This window comes from Aethalodelphis obliquidens, unplaced genomic scaffold (assembly GCF_003676395.1).
Source record: "Aethalodelphis obliquidens isolate GAN/ISIS:26980383/991018 unplaced genomic scaffold, ASM367639v1 scaffold22, whole genome shotgun sequence".
Taxonomy (NCBI): domain Eukaryota; kingdom Metazoa; phylum Chordata; class Mammalia; order Artiodactyla; family Delphinidae; genus Aethalodelphis; species Aethalodelphis obliquidens.
This window is the reverse complement of record NW_020837966.1, coordinates 16837484-16864566: the sequence shown is the minus strand read 5'-3', so window position 1 is coordinate 16864566 and position 27083 is coordinate 16837484. Positions and strand designations below refer to the sequence as shown.

The 27083-nt window shown below is 38.6% G+C and overlaps 1 protein-coding gene and 1 long non-coding RNA gene across 8 annotated transcripts in view; one reads left to right on the top strand and one right to left on the bottom strand.

The window, feature by feature from the left end:
- Window positions 1-21527, bottom strand: part of LOC113628096 (uncharacterized) — a 30622-nt gene extending 9095 nt beyond the window's left edge. The window contains exons 1-2 of the long non-coding RNA XR_003435882.1: window positions 21140-21527; window positions 19667-19768 (exon numbers count right to left, since the gene is read on the bottom strand). This is a non-coding gene — a long non-coding RNA (uncharacterized LOC113628096). The remainder of the gene's footprint in view (window positions 1-19666; window positions 19769-21139) is intronic.
- The window catches only part of FRMD4B (FERM domain containing 4B), a 336453-nt gene that overhangs the window by 238397 nt on the left and 70973 nt on the right, over window positions 1-27083 (top strand). The window lies entirely within an intron of this gene.

Here is a 27083-nt window from a genome sequence, read left to right as displayed (position 1 = left end):
CCTTGAAATGATCACTACAATCAAGATAGTGAATATAGCCAGCAACTACAGATCTGCTTTTTCTCACAGTAGATTACATTTTCTAGAGTTTAATGTAAGTGGAATCATACAGTAGATAATCTTTTTGTCTTTTTTCAATGAGCGTAATTGTTTCGAGATTTATCCATGTTGCTGCATGTATCGATAGCACTTTGCTTTTTATGGCTAAGTAATATTCCACTGTATGGCTATACCTTACATTGTTTTGTTTTTGCTTTTGTTTTTGTATTTTTGGCCGCACTGCATGGCATGCAGGATCGCGGGATCTTAGTTCCGCAACCAGGGATTGAACCCGTGCCCCCTGCAGTGGCAGCGTGGAGTCTTACCCACCGAGCCACAGCGAAGTCCCTATATCTTACATTGTTTATGCATTCACCTGTGCGTTTTTTTTTTTTCCTTTTTCTCCCAGTTTTACTGGGATATAATTGACGTATAATATTGTGTAAGTTTAAGGTGTACAGTATGATGATTTGATATGTGCGCATATTTCAGAATGATCCATTCACCTGTTGATGAACATTTAGATTATGCAAGTTTGGGGACTGTTACAAATAAAACTGCTATAAACATCCATGTACAAGTCATTGTATACACATATACTTTCTTTTCTTCTTGGGCAAATACCTGGGAGTAGAATGGCTAGGTCACATGGTAGATAGGTTTAACTTTTTAAGGTTCTGCCAAACTGTTTTCCAAAGTGGTTGTGCTATTTTAAATTCCCACCAGCAGTTTCTGAGATTTCTAGTTCCTTCATATCCTTGTCAGCACATGGCATCAACATCTTTTCCATTTTAGCCATTCTAATAGGAGTGTACCAGCATCTCATTGCAGTTTTCATTTCCATTTCCCTGATGACATATGATGTTTGAGTGTCTCTTATGTGCTTATTTTACCATCATTATATCTTCTTTATGTTTGAATCTTTTGCCCAATTTCTTTGGGTTGCTGTTTTCTTCTCATGAGTTTTCAGAGTATATATATTCTGGATATAAGTACTTTATTGGTTATATGGATTACAAATATTTTCTCCCAGTCTGTGGCTTGCTGTTCATTCTCTTCATGTCTTTCAAAGACTAAAAGGCTTTTATTTTGTTGAAGTCTATTTTATCAATTTGTTCCTTTATGGATTGTGTTATTGTATCTCAGTAAACTTTGCCTAACCCAGGGTCACAAAGATTTTCTCCTGTGTTTTCTTCTAGAAGTTTTAGAATTTTAGGTATTGCATTAGGTCTATTATCCATTTTGAATTAATTTTTATATATGACACAAAGTTCAGATTGAAGTTCTTTCTTTCTTTTTTTTTTTTTTGCATATGGCTATTCAGTGGCTCCAGTGCCATTTGTTGAAAAGGCTGTCATTTCTCTATTATGTTGCCTTTGCACCTTTAAGAAAAATTAGTTGTCCATATATGTGTGGGTTTACTTTTGGACTCTATTCTGTTCCATTGACCTATTTGTCAGCCTTTATGGCAATAATATACTGTTTTGATTACTGCAGCTTTGAACTGTGTATTGAAATCAGAACAAACCTTAACTTTGTTCTTTTTAAAAGTTGTCTTATTTATTCTAAGTTTTTTGCATTTCCATATAAATTTTAGAATCAGCTTGTCAATTTCTACCCAAAACAAACAACCCTACTGATACTTTTATTAGGATTGCATGAATTCATAGACCAAGGTGGGAAGAATTGACAGTTTAACAACATTGAGTCATCAGACCATGAACAAGATATATATATATATATATATATCCATTTATTTAGATGATATTTAATTTCTCTCAGTAGTTTTCAGTATACAGGTCTTTTGTTAGATATGTCCCTATGTCTTACATATTATTTGATACAATTATAAATGATACCTTTTTATTTCAATTTCTGAATGTTCATTATCAGTGTATAGAAATCGAATTGATTTTTGTGTATTGATATTGAATCCTGCTAACCTCATTTATAACTTTTGGTAACTTTTTTGTAGATTTCATCAGGTTTACTTTATAGATCATCTGCTAATAAAGATAGCTTTACTTCTTCCTTTTCAATCTGTGTGCCTTTTTATTAGTTGTCCAATTTATAGCCATAGTTCATATTTTCTTATTATCCTTTTAATATGTGCAGTCTGTAGTGGTATTGCCTCTCTCGATCCTGATATTAATAAATAGTGTCTTCTCTCTTTTTTATTTCTTATCATTCTGGCCAGACGTTTATCTGTATTGAGCCTCTCAAAGAATCAGCTTTTGGTTTCAATGATTTGAAATTTTTTTCTACTTCATTGATTTCTGCTATGATCTTTATTAGTTTATATTTTATCATTATTATTGCCTTTCTTCTTCCTTTGGGTTTAATTTGCTCTTCATATACCAGTCTCTTAAGATGAAAGCTGAGATCACTGATTAAAGATGTTTCTTTTCTAATATATGCATTTATTACGGTAACATTTTCTAAGTACTGATTTTGTATTCCACAAATACTGATATGTTGTGTTTTCATTTTCATTCATTTGTAAATATTTTTAAATTTCCTTCTTGATATATCTTCATTGGCTCATTGTTATTTAGAAGAGTATAGTTTGGTTTCCAGAAATTTGGGGACTTTTAGGGATCTTTTATTTACCTCTAATTAAATCTCACGGTGGTCAGAAAACACACTTTGTGTAAATTAAATTCTTTTAAATTTAATGTGACTTATTTATGGTCCAGAATATGCTTCATCTTGGTAAGTGGTCCATGTGCACTTGGGAAGAATGTGTATTCTGCTATCGTTGGATGTTCTATAGATGTTAACCAAGTCAATAGATGACTTGGTTATAGATGTTCTATAGATGTTAACCAAGTCAATTTGATAGTATTGTTTAAGTCTACTACTCTTGCTGATTGTGTGTCTACTTCCTGTATCAGTTATTGACAGAGAGGTACTGAAATCTCTAGCTATGATTGTGGATTTTTCTACTTCTCTTTGTAAGTTCTATCAGTTTTCGTTTCATGTATTTTGAAGTTTTGTTATTAGGGTATAAACATTTAGAAATGCTATATCCTCTTGACTGTGTTTATAGAATGATCCTCTTTATCCTGGTAATATTCTTTATTCTGAAGTCTGCTTTGATATTAATATAACCACTTCACATTTCTTTTGATCAGTGTTAACATGGTAAGTCTTTTCCCATCCTTTTAATTGTAAACTGTTTGTGTCTGTGTATTTAAAGTGAATTTCTTACAGACAACATATAATTGCATCTTGATATTTTTACCCATTTTATTTATCCATTTGTCCATCTCGGTCTTTTAACTGGTTGTTTACATTATTTACATTTAATGTGATTATTGACATGGTTAAGTTTGTCTGTCTTGCTCTTTGTTTTCTATTTGTCCCATCTGTTCTTTGTTCCTTTTTTCTGCCTTCTTTTGGATTTATTGAGTATTTTATGATTTCATTTTATCTCTGTTGGATTACTAGCTGCAACTCTTTGTTTTATTTTTTCTGTGATTGCTTTAGGGTTTATAGTATACATCTTTAACTTATCAAGTCTACCTTCAAGTGATCTTGTACGATTTCACATGTAGTACAAGGATCTTATCATAGTATATTTCTATTTCTTCATTCTTAGCCTTTATGCTGTCAGTGTCATACGTTTTATTTTTAGATCTGTTATAGATGCACATGACACTGTTATTGTTTTTGTGTAAACATTTGGTCATCTCTGTCTGCTTTTAAAATTTTCTCTTTATCATTGCTTTGAACAATTTGATATAGCTTTCTCTTTCATGGTTCTTGTGATTGGTGTTTATTGAGCATCTTGGACTTGTGGGTTTATAGTTTTTATCAAATTTGGGAATATTTCAGCCATAATTTCTTCAACTATTTTTTTCTGTCCCCATCCATGCCTCCTTTGCAAACTCCAATTGCACATATAGTAGGCCACCTAAAGTTATCCTACAGCTAAATAATGCTCTTTTCTTTTTCTTTCTTTCTTTCTTTTTGTGTTTTATTTTGATAATTTCTACTGCAGTATCTTCAATTTTATTCATCTTTTCTCTTAGAATTTATTCTGCCATTTATCCCACCCTGTATATTGAAGTTTTTATCTTTAGAAGTTTGAGATTTGGATCTTTTTAAAATTTTGCCTGTGGCTACTTAACTTTTTAAAATATGGGCTACAGTTATAATAATTGTTTTAAGGTCTTCATCTGCTTACTCTCTTTTATTTTTTTGGCCGCACTGTGCGGCTTGCGGGATCTTAGTTCCCTGACCAGGAATTGAACCTGGACCCTGGCAGTGAGAGCGTGGAGTCCTAACCACTGGACAGCCAGGGAAGTCCCTTCATCTGCTTATTCTAATATTTGTGTCAGTTTGGGTGGTTCTGATTGATTGTTTTTTCTCCTCATTATGGGTTATATTTTCCTACCTATTTGCATGCCTGATAATTTTTGATTGGATGCTGGACATTTTTAATTGTACCTTTTGGGGTGCCACGTATTTTCATATTCTTTAAATATTCTTGACATTTGTTTGGGGATACAGTTTAGTTACTTGGATGCAGTTCGATTTTTCAAGGTCTCACTTTTAAGATTTGTTAGGCTGGACCAGAGCAGTACTCATTCTAGAGTGCCCATGACTGAGGCAAGACCTTCGTCAGTACTCTACTCAATGCCTCATGAATTATGAGTTTTTTCAGTCTGACTGGTGGGAACAGGCACCATTTTCAGCCCTGTGTGAGAACCAGGCAGCCTTCCCTTTCATCCTTTTGGCTAGTTCTTTCCCCAGCCTTGGGTAGTCTCCTTCCACGCATGCAGTGATCAGTACTCAGCTAAATACTCAAAAAAGACCCACTGTATAGCTTCAAGAGTCTCTCTTGGTGCAGCTCTCTTTTCTCTAGCACTCTGTTCTACAAATTCCATCCATTTCGGTTTCCCCATTCTCTCAGCTCCAGCTGCACAACTCCAAAAGTCCACCTTGCTCCATCTGGGTTTCCCCTTCACAGCCTGGAAACCTTCTCATGGCAGCAAGTAGGGACAGTCAGGGTTTACCACATTCAAGGTTCACTGTCCGTTGCTGCCTGATGTTCCGTGTTTTGAAAACTGTTGTTTCATATTTATTGTCTAGTTTTTTACTTTTTTTCAGGAAACAGGGTAAATCCAGCCCCTGTTACTCCATCTTAGCCAGAAGCAAAAGTACTCAAAGCAGAGTTTTTGGCTACTTCTATGAGGAAAGGGTAATGTCTCCAGCACCAGAGACTTTGTGAGAGCCTCTTTTTGTGAGATGTGGGTTTCCTTAAGAACACCATGGTTTGACTGATAAGTAGACACCTGTATAGCCAATGCAGCATTTACTGAGTCAGGAAAATATTTCGTAAACAACAGTTGGTGATCATGTCTTATGTGGAGAAATACAGTTACCCCTTGTGATATTTCTCACTGCCTAGCTGGCCAAGGTCCAAAGAAATAGCCTCCTTGATGACTTGTTTGCTCTGTTGCTAATAGAAAGAAAAATAGGATGCAAATTTTGGCTCGTAGTATTTCTCTTGTAGTTTTGTATGCTATTTCTGTTGGTCTTGAAGAAGCAGAGTTCTTTTAAATTCTTCTCCGTCATATGTCAGGTCCTAGGAGCTCCTTTCTAAATGAGAGTATTCCATGGCTTGTCAAAGGATTCAGAACTTTTACAAAGCATAATGTTGTCAGGCACTATGACTTACGTTATTGGGATAATTTTTAAAAATTCATCTGTAGGAATTTACAGTTTGGTATTTTCTAGGTAATATGTAGATGGCTAGTAATGTAATCCCTCCATTAGAAAAATACTCAGTTGTCTTTCTCACTGGACAAAGCTAAGTGGAAACTGAAAATTCCTAGTTGCTTTATCTAAAAAGAAAAGGTCTACTCTTTTTTTTTTTTTTTTTTTGCGGTACGCGGGCCTCTCACTGTTGTGGCCTCTCCCGTTGCGGAGCACAGGCTGCGGATGCGCAGGCTCAGCGGCCATGGCTCACGGGCTCAGCCGCTCTGCGGCATGTGGGATCTTCCCAGACCGGGGCACGAACCCGCGTCCCCTGCATCGGCAGGTGAACTCTCAACCACTGCGCCACCAGGGAAGCCCACAAAAGTGTGCCAGCACTGTGCTAAGTGGTATACAGTTAACTGCATTTGATCCTCACTGTAGCCCATGAAGAAGGAAACTTGTGACCCCTTTTACAAATAAAAGAACTGAGGCACAGAGAGGTTAAGTCGTTTTCTTAACGTCACAGAGCTATTATGTGGGAAAAGTGTCCTTGGCAAATTATACCAGCAGGACACCCTGGGTCTTAAAAACACCCCCCATTTACCTCAGCTTCCTTTTAGTCACTGCTCTGGGGAAATAAAAGTGTCCTCAATAACTTAGAACTCAGGGGCTGTTGTTACAGAGTTGGCAGGTCATAGCACTAACAAATATTAAATATGAATAATTTACCAGGCACTATATGTATTCATGCATTTAGTTTTCATTCCAACCCTATTAGATAAGTCAGGTAACTTACCTATTTGGTAAGTTCTATTATTATTATCTCCCATTTTATAGATGGGAATATTGAGGTACAGAGGTTAAGTAACATACACAAACCTCACATAGTTAATAAGTGGAGGAGCCAAGGTTCATCCCAGGCAGTGTAATGCCAGAGTCCACGAGTTTAACCATGACACATCCTAGCTCTTGATGGATAAGGGCTGTCTGCCCACTGCACGTGGCATATTTGTGGCATCTGAATTTAAGCTTCAGAAGTGCACTAGTGCCCTTGTTGGTACAAAACCTACCAGAATGTTAGAAACTGCCTATACGGTTCAAGAGTTCCCCAGAAGAGAGCTGTGGTCTGAGTTGTCTTTCAAGTGAAGGCTCCCGAACCTGTTTGGTGAGAATGCAGAGGGCACACTTTGTCTGCACACAGCCATAACCTGTGCCAGGTGGTAATGATGGGAAATGCCCAAACTGGTGCTGGGGAACCCTGGGAGCCCTCAGTATGTGAGCTGTGGTCCACCTTAGACGACCTGCAGCCTGCTTGGAAAAGCCTTAAATGCATGAGAAACCCACCGCAGGTTTGCCCGCAGTGATGGTTTTTGGAGGCCTCCTCAACCATACGTGTGATTTTAGTAATCAAACAACATTTATCACTACCACCCCATTTTTAAAATCAGCGATTTGAAGACATGCTTGGAAAATTAAAATAGTATTGGCTACCTTGTCTCTTTAGGTGTGTATAGAATTATTATAATAGTGAGATGATAGAAAATGTGGAAAAGCAAGTGGGGTTCAAGAGGTGCTCTGTGGTAGAGACCGTGCATGGGGGTGGGTGGGGAAGAAGAGGACGGTAGCTCGACTTACTGAGAGCTCAGCAAACAGCCGATACTGATTTTTTCATGTATTGACTCATCTAAGCCTCGCAACAGCCGATAATGTTATTTATTGTTACTTTAACAAATGAGCAAATGGAGGCATAAATAAGGTAAATAATTTGGCCCTGGGTAAATAGCTCATTAGTAGTGAAGTAATCACTAGGCAGTCTGGCTACAGAACCCATAGTATTTGTCTTTATTCATTCAATAAAAAATTACTGCATTCCAGTTAAGGGCTAGGATTTCTGATGAGTGCTGCATTATCAGTGTAATATTTAGCACTGCTACCTTCCTGTGGCCCATCCTAAGTCTTAAGGATTCTCTCATTTGTGTATGGGTGTGTGTTGTGTTTATTTTAAAGGCAAGGTACATGATGGTACTTTCTAACATAATATTTCTGAAAGATACCAGGGACCTTGGAGGGACTGAACATACCCAGAATTCCATGATGTTATGTGTTACTCCTTCCAAAAATCACATAGAAAGCCATTTGAAACATTTTCCTAGTTCTGCAGTGCACGAACAGAATTAGGATTTTGTAATCACACACACACACACACACACACACACAATATCGTACTTTAAATCTGCAGCTCAAGAATCTACCTCATGATCATAAGCTATTTTCATATGAAAAAGTTAAAAAATTTTTGAATATTAGACCACATTCTTGGAAATTCAAGAAGTGAATTTGACAAAGGCTTCAAGAAGTCCTTCAGTGTACAGGTGTGTGATTTTGTTTAACCCAATGTTTTCCAAACTTACTTGCAGATGTAATTCTTCTTTCAAGCAGTGCTTACCAGTGAACTGTTGACCACGCTTTTGAAAGTGATGTTCTAGATATATCCTATACCGTTAAATAATAAAGCAAGACAACTGTAAGCTTCCTCGGTTTTACCTTAGGTTAGATCTGGCCACAAGATAAAACCTAGGTCTATTCTGATTCTGTTTTTTGGCCGTGCCTCACGGCTTGTGGAATCTTAGTTCCCTGACTAGAGATGGAACACGGGCCCTCAGCAGGGAGAGAACAGAGTCCTAACCACAGGACCACCAGGGAATTCCTTATTCTGATTCTTTAAATAAAACATCTTAGGACTCAGTCAAGAGATGTTAACCTGAGTACAAGGCAGTTAGGATCTCCTCTGCTCCAGGCTTTAACAGGAGCAGGTACCATATCAAGATGCAGGAGAAAATGGCTCAGTGATGCCTTCAGAGATTTACTGTGCCCCCTGCTTTCATAAGCACTCATCTCTTTGTACTTTGAATAAATGTGGAAATATTAGTGAGCCAAACATTAATAATCCTATTAAAAAACAAAGTCATTGCAAGACTATCCAATCATGTTTATTTTTATCCTCCCTGATTTCTGGACTGAGGCCTTATTAGGTGTGCCCTTTCATCAGGAGACTTGGGGAGAGTCTCAGCCTGTCACCCACAAACACGCTCTTGCCACACTTGCAGTGATAGAATATGTTGCATAATGTCCTCAGACTGTTAATGCCATTTGCATTTAAGTGTGTGAACCTGGAGGCACCAAAGCTCTCTTAAAAGCCCCTTCACAAGGCAATTTGGCCACGTCGGTGACAATGAAGAGTCTATCTTTTCACCCAGTGCTCCACCAACTTTAGGAATTAGCGTGTGGAAGATACTACTGAAATATGAAAAGATGAATATCAAAAGATCTTAGATTATTATTTCTAACAGCAGGAAACTGAAAACTGCCTAAATGTGATTGAATAAGGATTAGTTAAACAAGTGACCAATCATTCATGTGATAAGAATACTGGGCAGCCATTAAAAAAATAGAACAGCCCTTCTCGGCTAGTGTGGAAACATGTCCAAACTGCATTGTTTTTTTTTTTTCTTTCATCCATTTTTTTTTCTCCGCACTGCACAGCATATGGGATCTTAGTTCCCCGGTCAGGGTTCAAACCCACACCCCCTGCATTGGAAGGGCTGTGTCTTAGCCACTGGACTGCCAGGGAAGTCCCGAAATTGCATTGTTAAGTTTAAAAAGAACCAAGCTACAGAACAGTAAATATAGTATAATTGTCTTTAACTTTATTTGCTTATATGTGTGTGTGTGTGTGTGTGTGTGTGTGTGTGTGTATAAAATGTACTTATAGGAAAAATAGAAAAATATATTGCATAGTATAAATTTTTATTATCTCTGAGAGTGAGATTATGGAAAGACTTTTGCTTTCTAAGTAATGCTTTTCTAAAATTTTTTAAATAGGATACTTGGATTCATTTTATATCAGAAAAATAGAGACAAAAATAATCAGTGTATTCATTAAACTTTACCTCTTTGAAGCTGTATGAAGAGAATAAAAACATTGTGTTGATCACTCTCCCTCCATTAGAAAAATAGTCGTCTTTCTCACTGGACAAAGCTAAGTGGAAACTGAAAATTCCTAGTTGCTTTATCTAAAAAGAAAAGGTCTACTCTTTTTTTTTTTTTTTTTTTTGCGGTACGCGGCCCTCTCACTGCTATGGCCTCTCCCGTTGCGGAGCACAGGCTCTGGACGCGCAGGCTCAGCGGCCATGGCTCACGGGCCCAGCCGCTCCGCGGCATGTGGGACCTTCCCGGACTGGGGCACGAACCCGTGTCTCCTGCATCGGCAGGCGGACTCTCAATCACTGTGCCACCACGGAAGCCCACAAAAGGTCTACTCTTAATGACAACTGACAGAATTTTTTTTCTGATTGTAAAAATAATACTTGATTGTTGAACATTTAGAAAATACAGAAAAGGACAAAAAAATCAAAAAAAGGAATTGATCCATAATCCTACTGCTGATGCGTTAATTTTATTAGTTTGACCTGTTTCTTTCTTTGAAGTATGTATTTTTGTTGGCTGAGATCAGTTGCTGCCTGCATTTTATATTGTGTTAGACTTTTAACTTTTTAGGTATTCTGGCTACGTTGACCTCATCCATCCACTTTTCTTCCTATTTTCTATGTGTTCTTGCAAGAACCAGGATGCAAGATGGGGAAGGATTGCAGGATTGCTTTGAACATTCACATTTTTATTTCATTAAAGATAAACTCACACATTGAGAGTAGGGACCAGGTTTTTTATATGTTGGAGTCTCTAGGACCTAGATGTTACGTAAAAGGTTGCTTAAGTGAACGAGCGAATAATTAAAGAATGAACGAAGGGATGGCAGGATTGAGGCATTTTAGAACGTAAAATCAACAAGACCTTGTATCCCCCATGTTTAACGTCTTAGCCCCTGCTACCTGCAGAGGCAGTATAGTGCAGTGGGGGAAAGGTTCGACTGAAATCAGGCGGTCTGTGTTCAAACACATGGCTTTGGCTCTAACCTGGGCATGTTACTTACATCTTTAAGCCTCAGTTTTATCGACTGTAAAGTGGGGATCATAGTTCCTACTACAATGGATGAGTTAATATATACCAGGTAGACAGAAGAGTGTCTGAAGCAGACACTGTTTTTTTTGTTTTGTTTTATTTATTTATTTAGGCCAATTCTGGGTGACTTCTTTTTTTTTTTCCACACACACACACACTGTACTTTATTTTCACAAGAGATAAACTGACACCAAGCATTGTAAATGGATGACCACAACAAAAGCAACAACGATTGCAATTACCAAACACAAAACACACTCATACTGTGTCATAATATTGACATTCAGTCCAGTAATCCTCCACTGTAACAGCTCCTTTACTTTGCAGTGAAAATTGATTTGTATATTTTTTGCCTCTCAGTCCTTGTGAGATTTTTTTTTTATTCAAACAGAAAGTCACCAAAATTATAATCATCCTCATCAGTTCACTCAGTCCCATGTAATTAATTTTTTTTCATCTTGATCTTTTGTTAGCACTTTGATGAGTTCATCAATTTTCCATTAGAGTTCTGAAAATGCTTATTCATTCAGTTCAGCAGTATAGTCAGTTGCCAGAAACCTGTACTTGTCAGAGTCTTTTCCATGGGCAGACACTGTTTTGCTATTAATGTTTTTACTATTATTACTACTACTCTGACATATGACGCTCCCTCATAGGACACACAAACCCCAGCTCGTCACTCTAGCCTCCTCCGCACTCACCATGTTCATACTGAAATAATTCCTCATTCCCTGATTAATACCAGCTTTCTCAAGCTTCCATGCCTTTTAATATATTTATCCCTGTGCTGAATGTCTTTCTCTTTTTCATGTTCTTTGTCTGCTGAATGCTTTTCTCTCTCCCTTCATTTCCCTCTGGTAAATTTCCACTCATCCTTCTGAACTCAGCTCCCAAGTCCCCTGCCCTTAACCAATTCTTTCCTTCCCTGTGTACCACCACCAACCATATCCTAAAGAAATTAAGTTCCTCCAATCCCGAAAGTATCCTCTAGATACTTCTCTAGCTCTCTTCCCATAGCGTTGACTTGCTTGTTTATATACCTGCCACCCCGCAACTGGACTGATTCCTTGGGATCAGGGTCAGCTTTACGTCCCAGCCACTGGCACAGAGACAGGCATACACTCTAGGCCCTCGGTAAATATTTGTCAAATGAGCAAAGTAAATGTAGCTTACACGCACAACTACATTGATCAAATTTTGCAGAATGGGCTTGTGAAAAGATTGAGCCAAATTGAAAATAAGATCTGCGTAACAACCTTAAAATTAGACTCTTTCAGCTTTCAGTCTTATTTTGTTTTCATTACCTAAGATGGAGCTAGTGTTTCTACGTTCAATTTTCCAGAGTTGATATTGTACTTGTAACCTTGAAATTTCATATACTGAACCCGTTGGAATACCATTTGGGGCATCGCATGATCGGATTTTAAAGCACAGGAGTCTCAGCATATGTACTGTAACCTTTGCTGCTTTATTCACCGTAAATACTTTTTGGAGACGTTTAGGAGAATTGCTGTAAAATCGGCTACAAGGATAGTTTGGCATACTTCTCTGCTCTTAGATTCAAACAGCTTTTCTTGGAATTTCAAGGAAATAAGTCATCAACATTCGATTGCCTTTAGTATGGAAAGGCATGGCAAGTGTATGCAGAGGGAGTCCACTTAATCTTAAAACCTCATTTTAGCCAAATCTTCCAATATATTCTTTTACCCCAACGATTCAGCCAAACTATCTGAACATCATTGGCTTTCCCTTTTCCTTCTTACTAAAGCCAGAGTTACCATATAGGCAGCAACGAAGCAGGAGTGGAAGAAAAATTGGAGAAATGAATCATCCCAAAAGTCAATAATGAGGTCCTGAAACAATCATGTGACTTTTGTGAGAGGGAAACATTCTCCTAAAATCTAGAAAGGTATTTGCTAATTTAATACTGTTCCAGCTGCCTATTCATGACAAAGAGACTTTATAAAAGTACACGTTCATGGTAAGACCTATTATTATCCCTGTTTACAGTGCCTTAAAAGAGAGGAATTAGTCTCAGCTCGATTTAAACTAATACAACATGAAGCATATTCCTCTGTAACCAATCCATTACTGTCAGCACCACATTCATGGTTCTTGTCCTGGAATTATTCCATGTAGTGCAACAACCGACAGTTTGAATCGTTACCAAGGATAAAATATATTCAGTATATCTGCTAACCTGGCAGAGTTTTAGTATTGGGGATTTGAGAGTGTTCGTCTACGTGAATGTGTGTGTATGTGTGTGTATTTTAATCCTCAAACTCATTTCAAGATGCTGAAATTATTTAAAGGGCCAGTAACAGAAATTGAATTTTGCAGGCTGTAAGTTCTGTCTATACAGAGGTGAGCGTGCTTTCTGGTAATAAGTAGCTATAGATATTTACACAGTGAAGTCACTAAGCTGAACATCAGAGTTGGTTTGAAGACTAGCCAATCCATGTGGAACAAAGAAATCGAATGCCATGTTTTAAAGGGCTATTGAGAGTTTCATAATCAGTACTTCACCTTTCCCTGTGTCATGTGGTTTTCCTTCTATGTTTTCCTGATATTGAAATGATGTGTGTCTTAAACCATAAGCATTTAGATCTGTGCTGCCTTGTGCATGTGTGAGAATCAGAGTTTTCATAATAATAGCTTATAACACATGCCAGTTGTAATCCTCAGGGACCTGTCCCCTGTGCTGTTTTGGTTGCCTTTACCACCTCCCTGAGGTGCTAAAGGGGAAGTTGTTGGGTCTTCAGATGAAAAAATCAAGGCCCACTGAAGGGCAAAAGGACATGGTCTTAGAGAACAAGGAAAATGCACTCTAGTTGGCACTACCCGAAGTAAATTTACAAAGAATGAATTATTTGTTCATTGATGTATTGCCAGCACAAGAAGGCACTCAAATATTTGTTGAATACGTTGAACAGAGCCACTAAACACCCAACTGGAATATTTGTATTTCATACTGGTGCCATTTAACATGAATTACCTTAAAACATTTAAACCCAGTGCTGATACTTTTGGTAGACCATCATCTCAGAAAGAGGCTATCGGAATATCGTTACAGCTAAATTGTCACTCCAAAAAAAGTCATAAACATAGTATGATAAATGCTTGGATGGAGGGAGGACGAGGTAGATGGTCAATTCAGCTGAAAATACAATATCTTAAAATCTAGGAAAGGATGAGAAAACTCTGGAAGATATTTTCTCAATTTATTATAGAAATCAAATTTCTTTGTATGTTTTCTGCTTTTGAAAATGCTTAAGTGGACATCCTTGAAGATTCAAATCTTATATTTCAAAAGGAACATGGCAAAGAAACTTTTAAAAACTAATTTACCCACACCCACTCTCTCTCTCTGTACATCCATCCATTTACCTGTCCATCTATCATCTACCATCTATTTGTCATCTGTTTTTTCAACCCATACTAGAAGCACATGTCATTTGCCTTTCTGGCGTGTTACACATGCTTAAGAGGCCTAAGGAGGAGGTTTGAAAAGCTACCTTTATATTTTTCAGAAAGAAGAAATTGAATGGAAGACTGCCATTTCGTAATTAAGGAGGCCTAATATTAATGTTTTACAATATAGATTCATTGGGAAATAGACCAAGTTACCCATTTCAGCTAAACCTGTTGAATTGGCCACAAACAGTTACAATTTAAATTTACTAAGAACACATGCAATATATGCTATAAGAGTACAGTTTACCTCCCAGCTGAAGTGAAGTCAGTAAGTATTTCATGGGTGTTGGACACCAACCAAGATTGTTTTGTTCACTCCTTGGAGAGACCAAAATATGGCTCAGTGCATGACATGGCAAAGAGTTGGGGCACTATGGAGAGGTGGTCCCAGCTTGAATCCTGGTAGCACCACTAAGAGGGTAGGTGGCCTTAAGCAGTAATCTACTGTAATCTCCTAATTTCAGTCCTCACCTGTGAAGTGAGGTAATAAATACCTCCTCATAAGGTTGTCCTGAGGATTCAATGAATTAATATATGTCAGCCTCTTGGAACAGATAGTTAGCACTTAAATGTTCTCGTTTTTATTGCTGTTGTTATTGATAATATTCTTCCAAAATTCCCAAGAGGACTATTATACGATGTTCTCATTTATAAGAAGTACTTGGGCATAAATAACCACCATTATGGCATAAAAGGAGAATGTTGGTGAAAACATTTTAAATGTGGTATATACCCTATTGGAAAAAAATGAAAAACAGGAGGCCCAATCAAATGGATGTACAATAGTCCTAAAAATAAAAGTATCATTGCATATTTACTCCTAGATGCAAAAAGCATCTCGGATGTTAGGCTAGGATACTGACTTTAGCAGTGCTTCTTTATTCAGAAGATTCATTTTAACATCATGACCGTAACTTTCTCTTCTTTCTCATGATTCATCCTTTTCTCCCTCTAATCATCCTTGATTATCTTGCAAGCCCCTTGCACTTTCTGGGTTTTTTTAATATGACTAGTTTTTCTTCAGGACACTCCACTGCTACAAATTCAAATTATAATCGTAAATTAGTGCCAGGGTACATTTAAGCAATTAGAATGCTGTCATTAAATTCTGCTGTGTATGTAATCTAATAATGCATACAGGTAAGTACCAAAGGAGAGAGCTGGGTTCTCAGTGTCTACTGACAGTTATTCATCTGTTCTCCAATTGTCTCACCTCCTATTTATCAGATGTGGGTGCCTTGGAACCTCCATGCTTATTAGTGGAACCTGACCTATTTAGGCTCCCCGTCTTGCATCGCTTAACGACGTGGCTGTAGATCACCACACCTCTCATTTTCAGGGCAGTCTCATAAACATTCAGCCCCTTGCTTTGCAACCATGTTGGTGCAAGAGTTTATTACAAGGTTTCAGATACTGGCAGAATGGTGGAGCCAGTGTCACTGATATCTGGCCACGTGACAATACCATTCTTCCTGGGATCAAAAGAAATAAAGCCGAGCCTCCAGATCTCAGAATAGGGGCGAAGTAAAAAGAATTGGGTGGAGGAAGACTCACAGTTCTGATGGTATTTTTGTAGCATCGTCTGGTAGAACCTTGTTATCAAAAGGTTTGGTATTTTTTTTAAAGTATAGATTAATCCATTTAAAAATATTTATTGAATGTCCACTATGTGCTACACTAGTGTGCTGTGTGCACAGTGGTGACTTGGATCTCTGCCCATGTGCAGTTTAGCGTTTTATGAGATTAATATCATATTGTCTCAATAATTAGCTTTTGAGTTAGTTTGGTATTTGTTTGTTTGTTTGTTTTCCTTTTCTGGGCCAGGATCCATTTAGGATCACACATTGGTTTTAGTTGTCATGACTCTATAGTCTCCATAATGGGAAACAGATGTCCAGTCTTTCCTTGGCTTTTCTTACATTGGTATTTTACAAGAGTATAGGCCATTTGCCTTGTAGAAGGTCTCTCAATTTGTGAAATATGGATTTGTCTAATTCAGTGATTCCAGACATGTATTGTGTTGGCCACATCTTAGAATCGTTAGGGAACTTGGTGAAACTACAGAGACCCACAACCTGCCCCGTTTCACCCTATACCACTTCAGTGAGTCTGGGTCTCTCTATTCTTCAGTGGCTTTCGGGTAACTCTGCTATACACAGACGTTTCAGAGCCACTAGTCTAATATAATTTCCTTGTGGCAAGAATACTACATAAGTGATGTTGGGTCCTCCTCAGTGTGTCTCACAGGGAGGCTTGCAACGTTAGTAAGCTTTGTTTTTGGTTAAGGTGGTATCTACCAGATTTCTCTTCATCTTTTCCACTTTGTAATTAACAACTTGTCTGGAGTCAACACTTTGAGACTGTTTGACCATCCTGTTTCCCAACAGTCTTTGATCCAATGGTCTTGGTCTCCAGTGGTGATCTTGGCTAAGCCAGTTAGTACTGTGGTATATGGTGATTGTAAATGGTGATTTGCTAATTCTATCACCTTCAACATTTCTTAGCATTCATGGGTAAAGAATAATTTTCCCTTCTTCTCCATCTTTTTAAAAAAATGGTTTTTATTATCAACATGGACTCATGGATTTCTTTTTATTCAATATATTATAATCCCTTCTCTCATTCATTTTGATGCTCTAAAGGCTCCCACTACCATCGCCTTGGAATCAGCCGTTTTTCCTTTCAGTGGAGAATGCTATCTAGAAACCAAGGTCTGGTTTCTATGTAAACTAGTTGGAACCTCATCTCAAGAACAAAAATGTGCACCACCTGTCCACCAAAAAGAAACATGCATTGCACAAACCATACCTGGGCTCCACCTTGAGAAAAGATGATCTGATTCATTTTCCCTTCTTTCTCATTTCCATGTCTGTATATTCACTTGTATTATCCTCCCACAACCAAACACTAATTCATAAACTTTCTCTTTGTTCCCATGTTCATTGTGATCAAGTTTCTGAGAAGCAGTCTGTCCAGATACTTTGATCCTACTGCTTATATCTTTGAAACTGTGATACACACCCACAAAACACCTGTACTTGTTTGCTCTTCTTGTAATGCTTTTTAGTTTTTGAGAGCATCTTTTTTTTTTTTTTTTTTTGTGGTACGCGGGCCTCTCACTGTTGTGGCCCCTCCCGTTCCGGAGCACAGGCCCCGGAAGCACAGGCTCAGCGGCCATGGCTCATGGGCCCAGCCGCTCTGCGGCATGTGGGATCTTCCGCGACCGGGGCAAGAACCCGTGTCCCCTGCATCGGCAGGCGGACTCTGAACCACTGCGCCACCAGGGAAGCCCTGAAAGCATCTTTATAGCTCATTTTTCTTTTTTTTTCTCAAAACTCTGTGAAGTTGGGGGACAGATATATTATTTTCCTTTTACATTTTTAGAAAGTGATGCCAGAAAAGTAAAAGATTTTTTGATAAGTTTGCATATATGTATATATTCTTGCATATATATATATATATCCTTGATAACTAGGTACTATGCTAACAGTTCCCATAGCTGATAAAGCCTGAGCTATGTTCTCATAGTTCAGAAAGCTAGGATTCCTTATTCTGAGTTGAAAATCAAGGCAAATCAACTGTATAGTGAATCGAGAAACATAAGAAGCATTCCCTTTTTAAAAAGGAAAGATAATAATACACCCATCGACATTTTCCTTCACTACTCTTTTAGTTGATATTCTACAAATGTTTTGAGTACCTGCTGTGTGCCAAGTGGTCCTGGAGATATAGCTAGGGTCAAAATAGGTAAAAACCCATGCCCTAAGGAGCTTACCTATTAGGCAGAGGTGATGGTAGATAGGGATAAAGACAATAAAGAAGATAAATAAGGTTATACTGCATTAGAAGGTGCAAACAGGGTCACCAAATACAGTTGCACAGGTTGCGCACTGCCCGACTCTGTGCCCAGTGGTACCATGGAGATCTTGGACCTAAGCAACTTAGGATGAAACTGACATTAAGTAAGATGGGAAAGGCTGAGGGAAGATCAGTGGTTCTGTGTTTTGTTTTTTTTTCTTAACTTTATATTGAAGTATACACATGGAAAAGTGTGTATAATGTAATTGTGCAGCTCAATGAACTTTCACAGATTGAACACATCTGTGCAGCTAGTACCACTATCAAGGAAACAAAACATTACCAGCACCTGAGAAGCCCCTAGCATGTTCTTCCAGTCATTAATCCCCCCACTACCATGACTTTTAATAGTATTTATTAGTTTGGGCTGACTTTGTATTTTATAGAACTGAAGTTATACAGTATATGCTTTTTTAATATATGGCTTCTTTTGCTCAAATTATGTTTTTGAGATTCATTCATGTTGTGTGTCATTACAGCCAGCTTATTCATTTTCCCTGCTGAATAGTAGTCCAGAGTATGAGTATACCACAGTTCATTTACATAAATGGGCATTTGGGTAGCTTTGCAGTATTTGGTTATTATAAGTCGTGCTGCCATGAGGATCCAAGTGCCTGCCCTTTAGTGGACATCTGTAAACATATCTATTAGGTGTATACCTAGGAGCAAAATTGCTGGGTCATAGTGCATGTGTATGTTACACTTTAGTGGACCTTGCCAAAAAGTTAGTCCAGAAGTAACTTAAGTTGGTCCACCAGCAGTGTATGGGAGGAGTGCTGTTTTGATGTGTTAAGTAAAATGTCTACTTTATTCAGTGCAATCAGTTATACCGCCATACATTGAAAAGAACTGCACCAAAATATTATTTGGAGACAATTTCGCTAGATGCCTAGGAAATGGAAATAAACTAACTAAAGTTTATTGGCATTATTGGCTTTGGTGAAGAAGTTGAATACAAGTTAAATACACTAAAAATAATATCCTACACAATGATAACCAGATTAACAGAATGAAAAAAGTGACCTATTTATGTTGGAAAATACAAAAAAAAATTATTAATCCTAAACCAGAATGTGTGTGATCTTCATGGTATATCATAAAACTTTATGATCACTGTAGAGCAATTTCAGTAGATACTTATTATGGTTCCAAAGAGGAAGGCAAATTACTATATCTTTTTAAAAACTTGACAAGATTATTTTTAAAATTTCTTTAAAAACATAAATGGAAAAGAATGGCAAATATTATTATGGAAAGTTAAAGCCTTTGTCATATCAGATACTGAGACATATTACAAAGGAAGAATGATTAAATGTTATGGAACTACACAAAAATTGAACCGTGTCCCAGAACAAAGTAGAGAACCATATATATAATGATATATAAGGATGTAAGAAGCAGCATGGTAAACAGTGCAGAGAGAATAACATTGAGAGCCTTTGGGGGCTACCCTTCATGGTAGGTGCTTTATATTTTATACTTTATGCTCTAAACAACTCAGTAAATTCAATATTATCATTCCCCATTTTGCAGAGGAGGAACTGAGTGAGTTTCAGAAAAAATTACTTACTCAGGGCCCCATAGATTCTTCCAATGTGGGAGGGCCAAGTCCAATCTGACTTCACAGGAGGAGAGAGCACATCAGAGGGGATGAGATTGAAGGACACAATTTCTGCCCCATAAACAAGACAAAGCATTAATATTGGTAACTCAAGTTGAACATAAACTCTCAAGTAGATAAGTGAACAAAGGGTCATTTCACAGATAGGCAATAGCAAATAATAGGCAATTGCAAGGGAAATACTCAAGTTGGTTAGTAATCAAAAAACGGCAAACTTAAACAATTTTGCAGTATTATTTTGTACCTTTCTTATTAGCAAAAATAATTTTTTTGATATGATGTGGTTTATAAACATATATACCTTTCCCTAAGATGAAAAATTAGTAAGCATATTTGATATCTTGATTCAGGTGATGGTTATATGAGTATATACACACATCAAAGTCATCGAGCTGCACAGTAAGAGTTGTGCATTTTACTGTATATACGTCAATAAAAAGGGAAAAAAACACTAAAATATGTTAACTGATGAAATCAGAATTATTTGTGAGAAAATAAAGGCGGAAATAATTAGATGCTGCCAAGGTGAAGCTTAGTATAAAACATTCAGCATGGAACTCCCCTGGTGGTCCAGTGATTAGGAATCTTCCTTCCAATGCAGGGGATGCAGGTTCGATCCTTGGTCTGGGATCTAAGATCCCACATGCCGTGAGGCAACTAAGCCCGCGTGCCGCAACTAAGACCCGACACAGCCAAATAAATAAATAAATATTTTTTTAAAAAATTAAGCATGGTGAGTATAAAGCATTTAGCCCACAAATTTGAAATTCAACTTCTCTTAAGAGCCAAAGCTCAGAGGAAGTTATGATCACTTACATAATGCACAGTGGTCATTAAGGTAAAAACAAAGCAGCTGCTGGAAGGAACAGTCATCACTGGTCCTAAAAATCAGAAACTGCTCCCATGTGTCCTTGTAAAGTGATATTATATGAGGTAATGAACTATGTCCTGAACAACACACCTAAAGTTATTAAAATAATGAGTTTCTGAGGGTTGTTTCTTATGTTGTTTCTCAACATAAGCCAGGGGAGTGATGCCAGAACACAGTTTCTAAAAGGCAGTTTTGGGCTTCCCTGGTGGCACAGTGGTTAAGAATCCGCCTGCCAATGCGGAGGACACGGGTTCAATCCCTGGTCTAGGAAGATCCCACATGCCGTGGAGCAGCTAAGCCCATGCGCCACAACTACTGAGCCTGTGCTCTAGAGCCCACGAGCCACAACTACTAAAGCCCATGCGCCTAGAGCCTGTGCTCCGCAACAAGAGAAGCCACCACAATGAGAAGCCTGCACACTGCAATGAACAGTAGCCCCCACTTGCCGCAACTAGAGAAAGCCTGTGTGCAGCAACAAAGACCCAAAGCAGCCAAAAATAAATTTAAAAATAAAATAAAATAAATAAATCATACCAAAAAAGGAGTTTTACCTCGGGAAACCTTATGGCTCAGTTTTGTAGGTTTCTGATGATTTTGGCTTAATCCAAGAATAAACTTAGTGAATCTAGAGCAATGGTTCTCAATTGGGGTGCCAAAAGGAACCCTTTGGCCATCTCTGGAGACATTTTTGGTTGTCACCGCTGGTGAGGAGGCTGCTACTAGACTCTAGTGAGCAGAGGCCAGGAATGCTGTTTACTACCCTATAGTGCACAGGACAGCCCCTCCCCCCAGTAAGGAATTATCTAACTCAGAATGTCAACTGTAGTGAGGTTGCAAAATGCTGCTCTGAAAGAACGAACGTGTAGTATTCACTGAGACCATCCTCCATAAACATTGCCTCTCACAGCTAGCTTGGATGGAAAAGGAGAAAGTACTGGCTTATTTACCTAGGGGGAGGAGGGAGTGCAGGTGTAGTAATTATGGCCTGGCCTTCTAGGGGCATGATAACCCCTAGAAAATAGGAAATTGCCCAGGGAAGTATGTTTCTATGGCCTAGCAAGAGCTGCCTTGTTAGACGGTAGGTAGGTATTAAGTGTTGATGCGGCCTCTCCCCCAGCCAAATTGTATAAAAACTAGTCAGCCCATCGCTCTGGGCTTCTCTGGCCTGGCAGAGTCTTCCTTCCATGTAGATGTGTCCACAGAAGGTGTTAGAGAGGCTCCCAGGAGCTGTATCAACTCACTCATTTGTGTCGTTATCCCATTGGTTCTTTGCACTCTTTGCAGGCTTACTGGTAAACTGAGGTGAGAGCATAGAAGCAGCATCCAAGGCATCGTTCTCGACAATTTTTGAACTTTAACCAGACTTTGAAGTCTGGCCCAGCTCAGCAGTGGACACAGTTGACCACCAATGTTAAGAAGCCCCTTTCTGTCCATCTGTAGTCACTGATTGTCTCTGGTTCACATCTTCCCAATGTCACCTCCAGAGGGAGAGAGCTTTCTTCCCTTAGTTCTAATTGGGAAAATCTCTAGGAAGGTCTTTGAACCCTCTTCCATCACTTGCCCACAGAAGGATGATTGTATTTCCATTAGATCCAGTAAGGAGAGAAGCAATTCTCCAAAAGAATGGGATATTCTGTTCAGAAAGGGGGTTGGGGTATGAGGCAGTCGAGACAAATAGATATCCAACCCTCCCGGAAAATACATCAATTTTTTAACAAACTTTTTATTTTGAAATAATTTCAAACTTACAAAAGAGTTGCAAGAATAGCACACACACAGACACACACAAAATGTATGTCTATCAAACCAAATTCACCAGTTGTTGACATTTTCCACATTTGTACTGGTGCTCTCTCTATCTCCCCCACCTCCAAATGTGTGTAATTTTTTTCTGAACCATTTGAGAGTAAGTTACACTGTTTACCCCTAAATGTTTCACGGTATCTTTCTTAGGATAACGGACATCTCTTACAGACCCATATAACAATGATCACATTCAGAACATTTAACATTGAACCTATACTGTTGCCTAATATGCAATCCAGTTGTATCAGTAGTGCCTTTATAACAACTTTTCCTCTTGATCCAGGATAACAGACTGCATTTAGTTGTTATAACTCTTTAGTCTCCTTTGCTTTCAAACAGTTCCTCAGCCTTCCTCTGGCATTCATCACACAGACATTTTTGAAGAGTATGGGCCAGATTTCTGTCTCAAGGTTTCTCGTGATTAGATCTAGTGATGTATTTTTGGCAGGAATACTACCCAGCGGTGTGCTAGAACCAGTTAGTACCATCTATGAGAGCCAGTTGTCACATCTCTTCCCAGCTCCATGTTCTGTAATATCATACTGGTAGCTTGAAATCAGCCATGGTGGGAATGTTCACACCATGGAAATCAACAAATGCTACACATCAGAGCTTGTACCCCCCTCCCGCATTTCTGGTTGTGAAACATTTACATTTAGCAGCACAGCACTGTATGTAGATGAAGTTATATCCTTCTCAGAACGTATCAGAAGGCACATGATGCTGGTCTTCCCAGTTATTGGTGATATCTCATCCCTTGGTTAAGATGATATCTGTCAGGTTTCACCATTGAAAAGCTACCATTTCCCCTTTGTAATTAATTCTCCCCTATGGAGAGATCCTTTGTGATTATGTAAATATTCTGTTTCTCATCTAACTTTCACCCAATAGCTTTTACTTATTGAAAAGTACTGCCTGAATCAATTAGTACTATGACTGTTGCAAATTGTCATTTTTTTAATCTCTTTCATTTCTTCTACATTTATTTGTTGGTGTTCTCCAGGTTGTTTTTGTTTTGTTTTTTGGTAGACTTAACCCTTAAATAGATGATTAGTAGTAGACTTGGAAACAAACGGAGGTTTCTCAACGTTTTTGTCAAGTAGTTCTCCATCTGAAGTATTTGTGACCAAGTTATGAATGTTCATTGCTATAGTGCAGAATAAGTTTCCATGGAGTACTATCAATACATCAATACAGAAAATGCAGAATGGGTCTTCAGAAATAGTTTTCCCTTTCTATGTGAGTGTGTATGTTTGATGGTGACATACTATCCTACCAAGAGTGGAGGTGGCATTTGGAGTCATTTTTCTGATCTTAACCTGATTCCAATTTTTACCAAAAGCATGCCTTTAGGACATTCCTGGTGAGATTTGCACTGGCGTTAACTAAAGCACGGTAAAGTCGAAAGAGTCCAGAGTCAACATGTGCTGCAGGATTGAGTGGTTCACTTCTTGCCCCTGGCCCTCAGTGCCATCATCTGTAAAATCATAGGAGTCATATTTTCACAAAAGTCCCTTTCAAGTTCTAAAACTTTCTTTTATTCTGCTTTCCTACTTGGGAGTCAAAACCTAGAGGTCACCTCATTAGCATGATGTCTTGGTCAACTGAGCCGACAAGTCAAGGACCAAAAGTGAGATGTCGAAGGTGGAGCCTGAACCCAGTGACCTCGTGATTGGATCCATAATCCTGTTAAATGAGCTTTGGGAGTATAGCACCAGCACTTGATACTGTTTCACGTTACCTCTGTGCATTCAGCCACATCCCCTGCTTCACTCCTCTGCTTCTCTTTGTTTATCCTTGACAATCATGGAAACCCACTGAAGGATCCCATTACCTCTGCCTTTGAGGTGATCCCTTTCTCAAGTGTTAGCTTTCCCAGTACCTATAAGGTTACCTCGGTTGCCATGGTTGTAAGTAAAGGAAATGTTCTATCCAAGAGCAGACTGCAGTTTCTAAAGAAGTTTTACCCTTCAGACATGAAACTCCAGAGTTCTGTACAAGTCTTAATTAAATTTCACCATATGAAATCGCTGAGAACCAGGCAAAATAGTATTTTCTTGATGAATCCATTGTTTGGTGAACTCCACGCACAAGTCAGGTAACCTTGACAGTCAGTTTTAGAACTTAAAATATGTTGCCTTGTATTTCCAGAAGAGTGGTTAACTGAAAGGTGAGGTGAGGCCTAAGATGTGTAAAAGAATGTGGGACTTTGCCAAACCACTCATTTTCCTCTCTTCCTGGAACGAGATTTCTCAAAGGCCCTACTGTTCCGTCCCACCATGGCCTTCCTCCACCAGAATTGTGTCGGGGCCACTGGTGTAGGTGAAAAAGTCCACAGGCAAGCTTCGTATTTGCCCGCCCTCTCCCCTGGAGCTGTCTGAGCCTGGTACTTTGCATGCTTTAGCTCCTCATTTCAGCATTTTTAATATTTGATGACCCTTCCGATGTAGAGAAATACTTGGCAACTTCCTTAAGAGTATCTGTTTGAGGTCTTTTAATTTACTAAACTGAAAAGTTGGTGTCTAAAATATTGTTCCAGTGACTCATCTTAAGGTTCTGAGGATGCAAAGGGGTCCCAGGGTGTCAGAGGAGTTGGCAATAATTTTCAATATACTTTATTCATCTTCCGTTTTTTTAAAAAAATATTTGAACTAACGCACTTCCCCTCTTCTCTCTGATTTTAAGACAGATTTGACTTTAACGAGTTCAGGTCTAATTTAAACTCAAACATGTTCTTGAGTTCCCCTGTGAAGCCCTCACCCCCATGCCCCACATGAGTTTCTATTTCTTTGAAGATAAGGAATTTAGCTTTTCTAAAATTTAATCTCGATCAACACCCACCTCACCTGTTGGATTAACTACTTCATCATCTTTCACCAGATTAGAAAACGACTGTCTCTTGCCTGAAAGACAGAGGGCAATTGATTTCTGCAATCAACCTGGCTTCTCTTTGATTTTATAATCTGTTTCTAGAGATTATAGGCGAGCTTTGAATTCCAAGGCTCTGGGCCTGTCAGCTTTTGAAGTGAAAAACTTTGAAGCAGATCCACTGCCTCAGGTTTCAGAAGGGATACTTAGTTGTTGGAGGATGAAATATAAGGGAAACACAGGTAATTATCACTGTTGACATTGTAATATCCCAGGTTTGGGGTTTGTTTATTTTATTTTATGGCTTCTAAAAGAATTATTGTTATTAGTTTTGGGGGTTTTTTTTTGTTGTGCTTGTTGTTTTTTTGAGAAGCCCGATCAAATCACTTGGCCACTTGAGAGAAAAGCATAAACCTTCCAGAAATTCTCACTGAGCTAACTGCTTCTATAAACCTACCTAGTGTGCATTTACTTTAAAACTACTTAATTACTCACCACTGATGCACTTGGTATAATTAGAAAACTCTCTAGCTCAGATTCAACAGGTAGAAAGAAGAAAGAAAAAAAAGTGTAGGGCAATTTCCAGACCCATGTTCTTAAACACTATGCACTTTCAAGTACTAATTATATAGGATTTATGCAAGGAGGGGGTTATATGGAATTGTTTTAGCATGTGTTAATGCTTATAAGCTAGCATCTCACCCAAAAAAAAAATTTTTTTAATAAAGACCCTGCTCTACTACTCAATGTTGTAATTTATCACATAATGCAATAATGGTATTTACATATGTCATCACATTTAACAAAATAAATGAAGGTGCATGTGAGTGTTATTGATAGAGGCAATACCCCGACACAGTTATGCATCCGTACCAGGCACCTGAAGAAGTATTCCTGTTAGTTACAGCCTCAAACTCCTATTTTTCTTTGGGATCTTAAAGGCTGAAAAAATAAAATAGTGGAGGGCTTCCCTGGTGGTGCAATGGTTAAGAATCCATCTGCCAATGCAGGGGACATGGGTTTCCGTCCCTGGTCCGGGAAGATCCCACATTACGTGGAGCAACTAAGCCTGTGCACCACAACTACTGAGCCTGTGCTCTAGAGCCCGTGAGCCACAACTACTGAAGCCCGTGCGCCTAGAGCCCGTGCTCCGCAACAAGAGAAGCCACCACAATGAGAAGCCTGCGCACCGCAATGAAGAGTAGCCTCCGCTCGCCGCAACTAGAGAAAGCCTGTGCACAGCAACGAAGACCCAACGCAGCCAAAAATAAATAAATAAAATATTAAAAATAAATAAATAAATAAATAAAGTGGTGGTGGGGAGGGTCGAGTGAGTACCAGATTTCCTTCTGGGAATGAAAATGTTAAAAAATAGAAAAAATAAAATAAAATCATGGAAAAATGATAAATTAGGGTTCATCAAACTTCAGTATAAAGCAACAGAATTTTTATCTCAAGCATTTTCTGTAACTGGTTCTTTTTTTAATTTTTAATTAATTTATTTGTTTTTGGCTGCATTGGGTCTTCATTGATGTGCGTGGGCTTTCTCTAGTTGCAGCGAGCAGGGGGCTACTCTTCGTTGCGGTGCACGGGCTTCCATTGCGGTGGCTTCTCTTGTTGAGGAGCACGGGCTCTAGGCACACGGGCTCAGTAGTTTTGGCGCACGGGCTTAGTTGCTCCGTGGCATGCGGGATCTTCCCGGACCAGGGATCGAACCCGTGTCCCCTGAATTGACAGGCAGATTCTTATCCACTGCGCCAGGGAAGCCTTGTAACCTGTTCTTAAGGCTTACATTTTCTCTACAAGAGTATAAATATTAAT